Source organism: Podarcis erhardii (genome assembly GCF_964252035.2).
Source record: "Podarcis erhardii genome assembly, chromosome: 5".
NCBI classification, from domain to species: Eukaryota; Metazoa; Chordata; class Lepidosauria; order Squamata; family Lacertidae; genus Podarcis; species Podarcis erhardii.
Window position 1 is genome coordinate 57,575,843 of NC_138509.1, and position 11,774 is coordinate 57,587,616.

At 42.4% G+C, this 11,774-nt stretch overlaps 1 long non-coding RNA gene across 1 annotated transcript in view; it reads left to right on the forward strand.

The window, feature by feature from the left end:
• The window catches only part of LOC309342996, a 66,105-nt gene extending 55,999 nt beyond the window's left edge, over positions 1-10,106 (forward strand). Inside the window, exon 3 of the long non-coding RNA XR_014157058.1 lies at positions 9,934-10,106. This is a non-coding gene — a long non-coding RNA (uncharacterized lncRNA). The remainder of the gene's footprint in view (positions 1-9,933) is intronic.
• Positions 10,107-11,774: the final 1,668 nt, after the last annotated feature.

Genomic DNA, 11,774 nt, shown 5'->3' on the forward strand with positions numbered 1-11,774 from the left:
GATAAAATCTAGTATGTCCCCACCACCACCACAGCAAGGTTTCTTTTCTTTCTTTTAACAAGTATCAAGCTATTTCAAGGAAGGGAGAGTTCCCCTCCAACAAGTGATATGGGTAGCGAGGCTAGAAAGGTTATGGGGAAGAGATTCCTGGATAAGAGATGTCCATTTCCCTTTCTTTCCCTCAGCCCCCGCCATTTATTTTCTGAAGAACTCCTTTGACATGGAGCCGCAGTTATTTGACGAGATGAAATATCGATGGAGCTCAACAAAATGCTGCTCCCTTGGTAAATGGATAGTGAGGCAATGACATGACTTGTCCCTGGCATTCTGCTCCAACTTTCCGAAACAACCCTCTCTTCGCCTGCCATTCTCCATATGCAGCTAGGAAAGATACTGGGCCAGGATTTCAGAGATCAGTTACACCCGTAAATCAGTCAGGACAGATAGCAAGCTCGGTTTCACCCCTCATAAATCCAGGGTGATTCCAAAGGAGTCAGTGGAGTTATTTTGGATTTACACCTGGTGTAATGAGGATTTGGAATCTGAGATCCAGGACTAGAGCTTTCAAAAGGGAGGTCACTCTAAAACGAGGCCTGGCGTGTTGGAGAACAGAATCTGAGTGTCAGGTCCCTTTTAGATCAATGGGTCTAGACCTAGCATAGCTTGTAGCAGATTAAAGTCTGTGTCTCAGGTTCTCTTAGTCTGATTGTTCCAAGTTGTCATTATCATAAACTTTTGTTGCACTAGCAAGAGGTCATGGCATCACCCAAAAACATCAACAACCACTAAATATATGGTAGAACCACAGCCAAAAATTGCTCCTAATGTAAACCAAACAGTTTCCGTTGGTTTTTCCTCTTTGCTTACCCCTAGTTTGACTGAGATTAGAACCTGGGAGTCCATTCCAATGGGCTCAGGTCACAGGAACATAGGAATCTGCCTGATGCTGAGCCAGATTACTGGTCCATCAAGTCTTCATTTGCACTGACTGGAAACAATCTCCAGGGTCTCAGACTGAAATCTTTCCTATCCTCACCTAGAGATGCTAAGGATTGAACCTGGGGCATTCTGATTGCAATGTATGTGCTCTACCACCAAGCTATGATCCTTCATAATTAGAACCAGCCTAAGTGCTCATGTTCTGATATGCAGACCAGAATCCACTAGACTAGAGCGATTCAGTGGCTGAAGTGCTAGACTGGTCCCACTTCAGCCATGAATTCATAGGCTGACCATGGGCAAGCTGCTGTTGCTAATGCCACATCCCCGCCACACATGGCTCCCCCCAAGGAATCCTGGGAATTGTAGGTTACCCCTTACAGAGCTACAATTCCCAAACCCTTCACAAACTACAGCTCCCTGGATTATTGGGGGAGAATCCATGTGTTTTAAATGTGTGGTGTCATATGACTCATTTTTCCCTTGGCAAATTGTGTCATTTTAAACAGGATTGCTGTGAAGATGAACAAGACAAGGAATGGAATGGGCTACCTTTGGAAAATAGTGATCTGATAATCTGAATACATACGTATTTATAGTGATCAATTTCTTAAGATTCGCCGCCTGCCAGTAAAAATCACAATGGTTTACTGTTTTCTATGGGTCTGCTCCAGTTTTACATCTGGTGCTTGTAACTGTTCAGATGGATGCGTATTTATGAATAAATGCATGTGAGTCTGGGTGTATGCCTGTGCCATTATGAAAATTATTAGAGCAAACCGCCTGTTATTATTTAGTGTAATTTACTCGTCTCCCATTGGATTCTTTCATCCATGCACAAGGAAGTCATATGGAACTAAACCAAATAGAGGATTACACAACTTCAGCAGGCAGTGGAAAGTGAGGAGGCGGTTGAGTGAGGCCAAGCCCTGCAATGAGCAGGGGGAGGGGAAGGGGGATGAGAAACTCAGTGATATGCTTGTATTTAAAATGCTGATGATGGATGAGTGTCATCCTGCAGCAGAGGGAGAGAGGGAAGAAGAACAGGGAGAAGGGAGCAAATCCAAACACAGAGGCTGTGCCAGAGCTGCGTTTGACATCTGCACTGATCCTCATCTGTCTGTGATGATTCGTTGAGAGAAGATAGAGTATAACCTGACAGTATGCAGAGGAAGTACAATTTTTGAGGAGGAAGAAGCGAAATGAAGTTTTCTCTGTTTTCAAGGCAAGCAATCTGAGGTCAGTTCAGGAGTAGAATATGGAGCTTACGAAACTGCAGATAAATCCAGACAAAACAGAGGAACTGTGAGTCAAGAACACTGCTGATCTAGGTGAGGTGGTTCAACCTGGATGAGGTTGCACTGCTCTTCAGGTAGGTGGTATTTAAGCTCCAGAGTATTCAATGATCCATCACTTTCTCTAGATGCTCAGATGACCTCAGTTGCTAGGAGGAGTGACTTTTACAAGCTTTGGCTTACCTGGAGAAAGTGGACTTGGCTTCAGTCATCATGCTTCGGTTACTTTCAGTCTGGATGCAGTGGAGACTGGTCCATTGCCCCACCAGTCTCGGCCTGCCTCCAGCTGCCACCTGCCTGCCATCTTACTTGCATCCAGTCCAAAGTGTGCCACTGGCTGTCAGCTTCCTTCTGCTTCATGTCAGTATTGCCCTTGTACTACTCAACAGGGAAGAAGATAGAGACAAATGTAGAATTAGCTGGCTCTTCCTCCACTTACTGTTGGCCTCTCTGACCTCTGCCCTTCCAGCCACCACTTGGCAGCAGGGACCCCTTCTGAACCACAATAAGACACTTAAGGTGCTAAGCATTTGTTAAAGTTTCCACAGCATCTTTGCAAGGGAGGAGGATGGGGAGAAAACGACAATGGTCCACATCCCTGTGACTTCATTGGCCAGGGTCCCATGATTCACTAGCAACCCTGCCAGGTCCACTGACCACCAGTCACTACTATTGGGGACCACTTATCCCACTGGTCTGCCCAGAAATGAAGATCAATGTCAGAAGCCTTGCTCTAAGTGCAAGGAGATTTGGTGAGGGAGCACAAGAGATAGGGGCTTCTCTGTTTTGGTGATGCCATTCCAGATCACCCTTGATCTTCCTGTGTCTTTTGCTAGAAATCTAAGAAACTTTTATCTCACCAGGCTTTTCATGTGTAACATCTAGATCCACTGTTGCTAGTTTTACTGCACAGTTTGTTTGTTTTTTAAAAAATTCTTGCTACTACTAGGTTTGTAATTTGCTTAGTTTTAAAGCGCCGGTTGTATTTTGTTTTTGGTTTTAGAAAGTGCTTGTTGTGGTTGCATTTTTATTGATCATAAAAATGTTTTTAGTAGTAGTAGTAGTAGTAGTAATAAACCAATCATGATTTTTTTCCCCTTAAAGGTAAAGGTACCCCTGACCATTAGGTCCAGTCGTGGACGACTCTGGGGTTGCGGTGCTCATCTCACTTTACTGGCTGAGGGAGCCGGTGTTTGTCCGCAGACCTCTGCGTCATGTGGCCAGCATGACTAAGCTGCTTCTGGCAAACCAGAGCAGTGCACGGAAATGCCGTTTACCTACCCGCCAGAGCGGTACCTATTTATCTACTTGCACTTGATGTGCTTTCGAACTGCTAGGTGGGCAGGAGCTGGGACCAAACAACAGGAGCTCACCCCGTCGTGGGGATTCAAACTGCTGACCTTTGGATCGGCAAGCCCTACCTAGGCTTTATGGTTTAGACCACAGCGCCACCCGCATTCCCCTTTTTATTTCTTACTCTACCCCAAATATAACTTCAATAAAACCAGACAATGTGCTCTCTCTTGTTTTAGAATACACATCACCCACAAATCACTCCCAGTCAATGGTCTGCCTTTCCATTTTGGCTCACGTGTCATAGCGGAATGTCAGGCTGGTGGCTGCATTGTTCTGCCAGCACAGGGGAGACAAGAGCACAATTCTCTATGTAGTGGAAAGGCTTATTCGTTTTGGCTTGTAGCTTGCTTGCTCTTGATAGCATGGAAAGAACCTAATTCCTACATAGTCACCATCTCAGCAATGATTGGCTATGAAAGAGGTTCCTCCTGGGCTGGATGCCTTGGCTTGTGATCCCCAAACTTTGTGCCCCCAAAAGGGGCAAAGATGTGCTGGGGAGAGAGAGAGGGAATACCCCATGATTATTTCCCCCCATGAAATATTTTTATTGGTTTTTCAACAAATAACAGATAATAAACTCAAGAAGGTATGGAGGCACTGAGTATGGCCAGGTCCATACGCAATGAGAGCAGCAGCAACCTTGTGTTCAAAAGTACAACTATCCCCTCCTTCCTTGTTTGGAGGCCAATGAAGTTTCTCACTTTTGTTCCTATTGCTAAGAAAAGGGTAGCCTACCACATCAAACCTGCCATGTTTAGCAGACCCCTTGATTACTTACGCACCCATGGTGCTCCAACTTTCAAAGGTTATCTGGTCCAACTCTCTGGCCAATGCCAGATATCTGCTGCTACGAACGGCCATGCAGCAGGGTTGCCAACTTGCCCATATTGAATAAAATATTGGGGGGGGGGGCAACAATAAAGCCCTGCGCTACATAATCAATCACAAGATGCAGCACATGAACACCATTTGAATAATATTATAATAATTTATTATTTATACCCCGCCCATCTGGCTGGGTTTCCCCAGCCACTCTGGGCAGCTTCCAACAAAATATTAAAATAAAATAGTCTGTCAAACATTAAAAGCTTCCCTAAACAGATGTCTTCTAAAAGTCTGGCAGTTGTTTTTCTCTTTGACATCTGGTGGGAGGGCGTTCCACAGGGCGGTTGCCACTACCAAGAATCAACTTGAGGGGGGTGGCCTCCTCAAATATTTTATTGGGGGCACCTAAGGGACCTTGGCCCCTTGGAGTTGGCTCCTATGCCATCCAGCATCTGTTAAAAAAACCTCTAACACAGGAGTAGGGAACCTTTCCTTAACAGGATTGGCCTTGTGGGCCAAATGTCTTATAATTTGAATTAGGTTCATACCCTCTGGTGCAACAGAGTCACATGCATTGTCCATTCCCCACCCCCCCCACCCCAGTCAATCAATATATCAGTATTCATAATCCCAAGGGAGACAGTAAAGACTCACCTGGGTTCTCTGACACACCTTGTGCTACAGATGAAAAATGCAGGGGAGTCCCAGAGGCATCATCATAGCTCAGGTAGTGGTACGGCCCCATCTGTAAATTCAGGTGGACTGGAGAAAGCAAGTGCCACCCCACACAATCCAATGAAGTCCCCCATCATGTTCCTTATTGCAGAAAGTCTGATCTTTTGGGGAAGCAGGATTGTTGTGCCAGACTTCCTGATCAACTATCATTACACAGCCTGAATTTGCCAAGGTTGTAACTGAATCCCACCTTAAAATAGTGATGTTCTGGAAGCTCCCAAAGACTCAAGGCTGTTTGCCGGACCCCTATAGTATCAACAGTAGGTTTCTTCTGTTCCTCTCCTCTCTTGCAACATTCAGCTCAAATCTGTCATTCGGATGTTGGAAAATGTTGGCAGAAGGTTTAATTTCCATTACAAAATTTTCCAGTAGCTTAATATTAGTCATTCTGGCTTTTATAATATAAATGGGCTCAAAATCAGTGAGGATAAGTGCATCAAAGAGGGCCAGAGACTGCAAATTTCTGACCATCACTAAACTACTGGCAGTGGAAGGTGTATAATGTTTTAAATACTTTACAGTCCTTTTTCTTAATGTTATTTGTTTTTATTTTATTTTATTTTATTAGATTTATATACTGCCCTTCATCAAAAGAACTCTGGGTGGTTCACAAGATAAAAACACAAGACCAAAGCACAAATAAATAGCTAAAACACAGACAACAAACCAATAACTCCCAATAATTTACTCCAATACAGATACTTTTTCTGGTTTACAAAAAAAAGATGAAGGAACCTAGATTGTATATTCCAACAAGTTCATGTGGTTTAAATTGAGGGCCCCATTGATTGGAACTCATTTACTCACTGGATAATGAAAGAACTCTTTTTTTACCCCTTCTCCGTAGACACTGAAGAATTGTTGATCCTCTTCTTAAGCTGAAATCCTACATGCATTTACTTGGGCGTGAGCATCACTGAATACTGTGGGTCATACCTCTGAGTAAACATTCCCATGTGCATTGCCACCAAAAAATGATACTACAGCAGCCCAGTCTCTGCAGTTCCTTGCCCATGCCTGCAAAGTAGCATAGCATCTCATTTGAACATCAAAATGAGTCTCTGAGAAATTGTAGCGTGACCCCAGAGTCAACATAGCACTAGCCAAATTAACTTTCCCCCAGTTATAACAAAACCAGACCATTAAAACAAAATTTTAACGCAAGTAAGGAACATTCTTGCCAGAGTCACTCTTCGGGTTATGCAAATTGTTTAAGAATTCAACTGGGAATATCATCTGAGTGCCCAATCACTTAGAGATATGCATAAAAGATACGCTTTTGTTTTAATTTTTATTCCCACACATTGGGTTGCACCCAACTAAATCGTTGCACACACAGAACAACTTCCACAAGTCCAACATAATGTCTCTTTCCCCCCAAGCCCTGTTCTTCCCCCATATCTTCTCTGGAAGGTTCAGGGAAAACCCAGAAGTTCCATTGCACTCCAGGAAGTCATTCTACGAGAGCAATGGTTGGGTATGAGCCACCATTTAATTTCCACCCTCTTACCTATCAGGGAACACAGCAGAAAACTCAAGCAAAGATCTATTGGGAAGACACTTCAACAATCTCATCATATTTTTAGTGATAAACAGGTCAATATTCTTTAGCATCTGTTGGTCGTGCTTGTCCTCCATCCACTAATTCATGCTTGTAGCTCTTCACTGCATCTTCTCCAGTTTTCAAGATCCTGGGTATACAGTGGTCAACAGTGAGGCTGAAATCCTAAGCCCATTTACTAGGGCGTAAGCGCCACTGAACATTGTGAACCGTATAGTGCGACTTACTTCTGTGTAAACATGCACTAAGTCTGCACTGGTAATATTCAGCAGTGATTTTGTTGACATCACATTGAGTAGGACATTAAAATCTACCATCCTGCTCCCTCAGTAAATGTTCTTATCCAACATGAATATGATATTTGCCATATTTTTTCTGCTCTACTGAGGAGGCAATTTTGCTTGAAAGCTGAAACTATTATAACGAAACAGAGGACAGAAGACAACCCATTTACTCTGCACATCTAATATGACTGAACATTGGTCTGTACGCCTTGATCCCAGCAGATCTGAATGCATTTGCCAGACCAGGTCAATATTAACCCTGGAAGGCATCCTGTGCCAAGGCGTTATGGGGAATGGTGTTGACAAGTCAACAGGTGACAGTCATCTAAGTCTTCACTAAGTCAGTCCTATGGCCCCAGCAACTCATTGCCTTTCCCACCTCTGACAGCAGCTGTTTTACAGTTCACAAAAACCCTCTGGAGCAATTGGAAGAGGCAGAAGGGAGAAGACTGTTTCCCATTTAAACTGCAGGGGGTAGTCAGGGAGGCAGAAGGTAATTTCCCAATCTGGAAGGTGTCCAGGATGCCAGGACTTCCACACATGAGATGTTTGATAGCTCAAGAGACAAACTTTCCTGCTGCACAGATCTCCTGCTGTGCTGCCACTCAGTTAGTAATAATCAGCAAGGCAGGCTAGGTTGGGACACTGCCAGCAAGGTAGCCCAGCCTTATTGCAGAGTGCAGAGTAATAGGGCACAGAATGCCCTTCAGTTGTCACACCAGGGCATAGGGGCATTGCTCCTCTTATTTGAAAAGCGGACAGATTGCAAATATGGGCCTACTCTTGCTCCCTATGGCACCCATTTCTTCTTTGAAGACATTGCTTCTTGCAGATGGGCTCAAGGAACCAAATAATTGCTAAGGATTTCCTAGAAATATCTGAAATACACATGGCTTCTGATTCTATGCTTCTGCAGTCACAGAGAACATAGGTAGTAATGCCACTTTCAAGACACAACCCATTTTAAGAGAATATTTTCCCCAGATCTTCTAGATTCTTCTGATTTTCGAGTTCTTTTCAATATGACACATCAAAAAACAATGGCTTTATTAGGTGTAATACTGAAGTGGATGAAGTGAATAATGTTTATACAGTGATACCTCAGGTTAAGTACTTAATTTGTTCCGGAGGTCCGTTCTTAACCTGAAACTGTTCTTAACCTGAAGCACCACTTTAGCTAATGGGGCCTCCTGCTACTGCTGCGCCGCTGGAGCACGATTTCTGTTCTCATCCTGAAGCAAAGTTCTTAACCTGAAGCACTATTTCTGGGTTAGTGGAGTCTGTAACCTGAAGCATATGTAACCTGAAGCGTATGTAACCTGAGGTACCAGATGAAGAATAGGTTCCTTAGCTTCTTAACTTTTTCTCGCTCTCTTTTCTCTTTTCTGTCTCTCTTTTCACTTTCTCTCTTTTAATTCCTTTTCTATTCCTTTTTCTTTTTCTTTCTCTCTTCCTCTTTCTTTCTTTCTTTCTTTCTTTCTTTCTTTCTTTCTTTCTCCTTTTTGCCTCTGGATTAATGTTTTAGTTTGGACCCAAAAAATATATTTGACAATAATCTTTGTATTTTTCTTTATAAACTCTAATAAAATTTATTTTTTTAAAAAAGAGAGACATCAAAAAACAAGAGGGGAGTTTATATTCCTAAAGGTGGTGGTTGTTGTTGTTGTTGTTGTTGTTGTTGTTGTTGTTGTTATTATTATTTCTTGGACCATCTAGGAAGGGGGCATCGACCAGTTTATCAGAACTGTAACACCTGAATCACAGTTTCTCCCTTGCACCTTTTTGCACCTGTCCATTTGTCTTGAGAATTTAGCCTGTCAGTACTGTACTTGACGAAAGAAGCAACCATTCATGTTGTAGGTATATGACATGCATAGTTGGAGATTATTCTGCTCAAATCTTTATCAAAATGTGAACTCATGTGCTAGAAGGCAACCTTGAGAAATGACTAACTGCAAGCAAAGGCACCTGTTTTGATGCATATAGTATGAATGTTTATTGGGTTCAACAGCAATGAGGACTGCACAACATAACTCTTCTGTCTGGGGGAAGATCTTGCCTTGTGGTGGGGTGGGGGAAATACTATTCATGCTTAGACACCAAAAGAACTCTCCGTTGGTGCACTGGGGAAAGAATAGCACTTTTTTGGAGGCCAGAACGAAAAAATGAAAGTTCCTGTTTGTTATCTAGAATAAAGTTGCAATCTAGAGCTTTGTGGTATCCTTACAACAGCAAGAGTCTACATTCTGCAACTATTTGCACCATACTGGACCTAAGGCACAAAAATGCCTATCCTTATTTTAACCAAATCCAGCCACAGCACATCTCCAAGGCTCAAAGTAAGCTAAAATAAACATCACACATAGTTATTATGTGTGTATGACATCAAGTGTATGTAGAAAAGTACTAGGCTGGCTGCTTTGCCAGTCAAAGCAGAAATTTTGTATTGCAATTCTATCCATCCAGCAACCACAAAGGTGCCAGGACACAGGTTAATCTTAGCTCACCCACTGGAACGATGTGCCATTTCTAAAACAGACCTGTGCAAAGAAGTTTGGAGCAGGACATTAGTGTCTGCTCTGCATAAAGATCTAAGGATTTTTGCCAAATGCTTTGGAACCTTTCTGAGTTACCTCTTGTGCAGAGTGCCTCCCATGCAAACACTGCCTGATCCCCTGTGCCCCTTAGGACTTGGAGAATTTAAAAGTGAATTCCTCTGTTTAGATTGTCAAGCAAACGTTTTCGACCAGTGTGCGTTGCTCCTGTTGTCTCTCTCCCTGGTATCCGCCTCCGTGGCTCGTAGCAATCCACTGCATCATCCCCTTGTCGCGCGCCAAGGCAGGGCAGGGGATAACGAGCAGCCAGAGTCATCTTGGTGCCCATCCATCATCGCTTGAGCTCTTTGTTCTGACAGCTGCATTTTGTCTCCTAATTTTAGAGCAACACTCCATCAGAAAACCAGGAGGAGAAAGGATCCTCAGCTTTTGATTGAAGAGGTAGGGCAAGAAGATGTATCCTCCAAACCACCTCAGGATACAGGACTGCTGGGAGTCAGCATCCTCCTAATTCCTATCAAGAGCTCTTGAGATGTCTCAGCATAGTCACACTCCTGTGATCTCATAGCTTGCCTTCCACCTCTGCCTGTTTTCTCAACTTATTAACACTCATGAATAAAAGCAGCTGTGCCTTTACACTTGATTGTTGTGATCACCGAGTTCGTCCCCACTTGCTTTCAAAGGTATATTTCGTCTCAGCTGCATTTTTCATAATCCAACATAAGGTTCGCAGTGAAAAGGAGGACATCAGCTAATCTGAATGAAAGCAGACTGGATAAACATCTGTGGTGGGTGGTTAGGCCTGGGGAGTCCTGCCAATCCAAAGGAACCAAATATAAGACCTTTCAGGTAAACTGTAGAAGCAAAGCAGGGCTAATATGCTCATCATCTGACCCTGGGTTTTTAGTTTTTGTTGAATAAGAACAAATACCAATTTGAGTCAATTCGGGTATTCCATGGAATGGTGTTTGCTCCGATTGAGCTTTAAAGAGCGAGTTTTCTCAGGGAAAGTTCTGAAGCAAAAAATAAAAAAGGGGGTGCTTGAACAAAGAGCTTTAAATCATGGACTGTGCCTGGAAAGAGCAAAGGAAATGTAAGTGTGCATGAGCCCATAATTAATACCATGTTTGGGGACCTCGTCTGAGCTTCGGTGTGATGATTCTGAGAGCATCATAAACAAAATGTCAAGGTTCACGGGAAAAACCTGAAAGTTTTATCTATAGATCTGAGCATAGCTGTCAACTTTTCCCTTTTCTTGCGAGGAATCCTATTCAGAATAAGGGAATTTCCCTTTAAAAAAGGGAAATGTTGACAGCTATGAATCTGAGAGTTGCTTTCATGTATCTCTTGTTCATATGTTCCCCACCCCTTAAATTAAGTGTGGACCTGGTTGATATATCCTATTCTGAGCTGGAAGAATGGCAGATGCAACTGATGGACTACATGGAGCTAGCAGAAATGACCGGCAGAATCCGAGACCTGGGAGAAGAAGCAATGGAGGAGGATTGGAAGAAATTTAAGGACTATCTTCAAAAACACTGTAAATTGTATGAGTGTTAAGAAGGATGAGAGATTTGAAAATAACAGGGCACCATAAAGTTAGCTGAAAAGATTATGAGAATGAGTGAATTTCATGAGAAAGACAAATTTTGAACAAATATCATGTTAAAACTAGATATTTAAGATTTTGATAAAAATATTCAAAGTTAGGGATAAAATACTGAAATTGTGTACGATAAGAATGAAAATAAGGTGATAAGTTGCTGGCTAAAGTTTTATAAACTTGGAATGTAGGAGTGAGAGACGTGAGGAAGTCCAAAAAGAAAAAAAATGAAGAAAAGATGGTTATTACAAGATGTAAAATTTTATGTTTGTTTTATTCTCTGTTTGTTTTCTGTTTATTCTGTCTTTTTTTCTTTATTGTATTAACAAAACTCTTAATAAAATTTTTTTTATATATATAAAAAAGATATATCCTATTCTGAGCTTTGGTGTGATGATTCTGAGAGCATTATCAACAAAATATCAAGGTTCACGGGAAAAACCTGAAAATTTTATCTATAGATCTGAGCATAACTGTCAACTTTTCCCTTTTCTTGGGAGGAATCCTATTCGTAATATGGGACTTTCCCTTAAAAAAAGGGAAACATTGACAGCTATGGATCTGAGAATTGCTTTCATGTATCTCTTGTTCATATGTTCCCCACCCCTTGAATAACAGCAT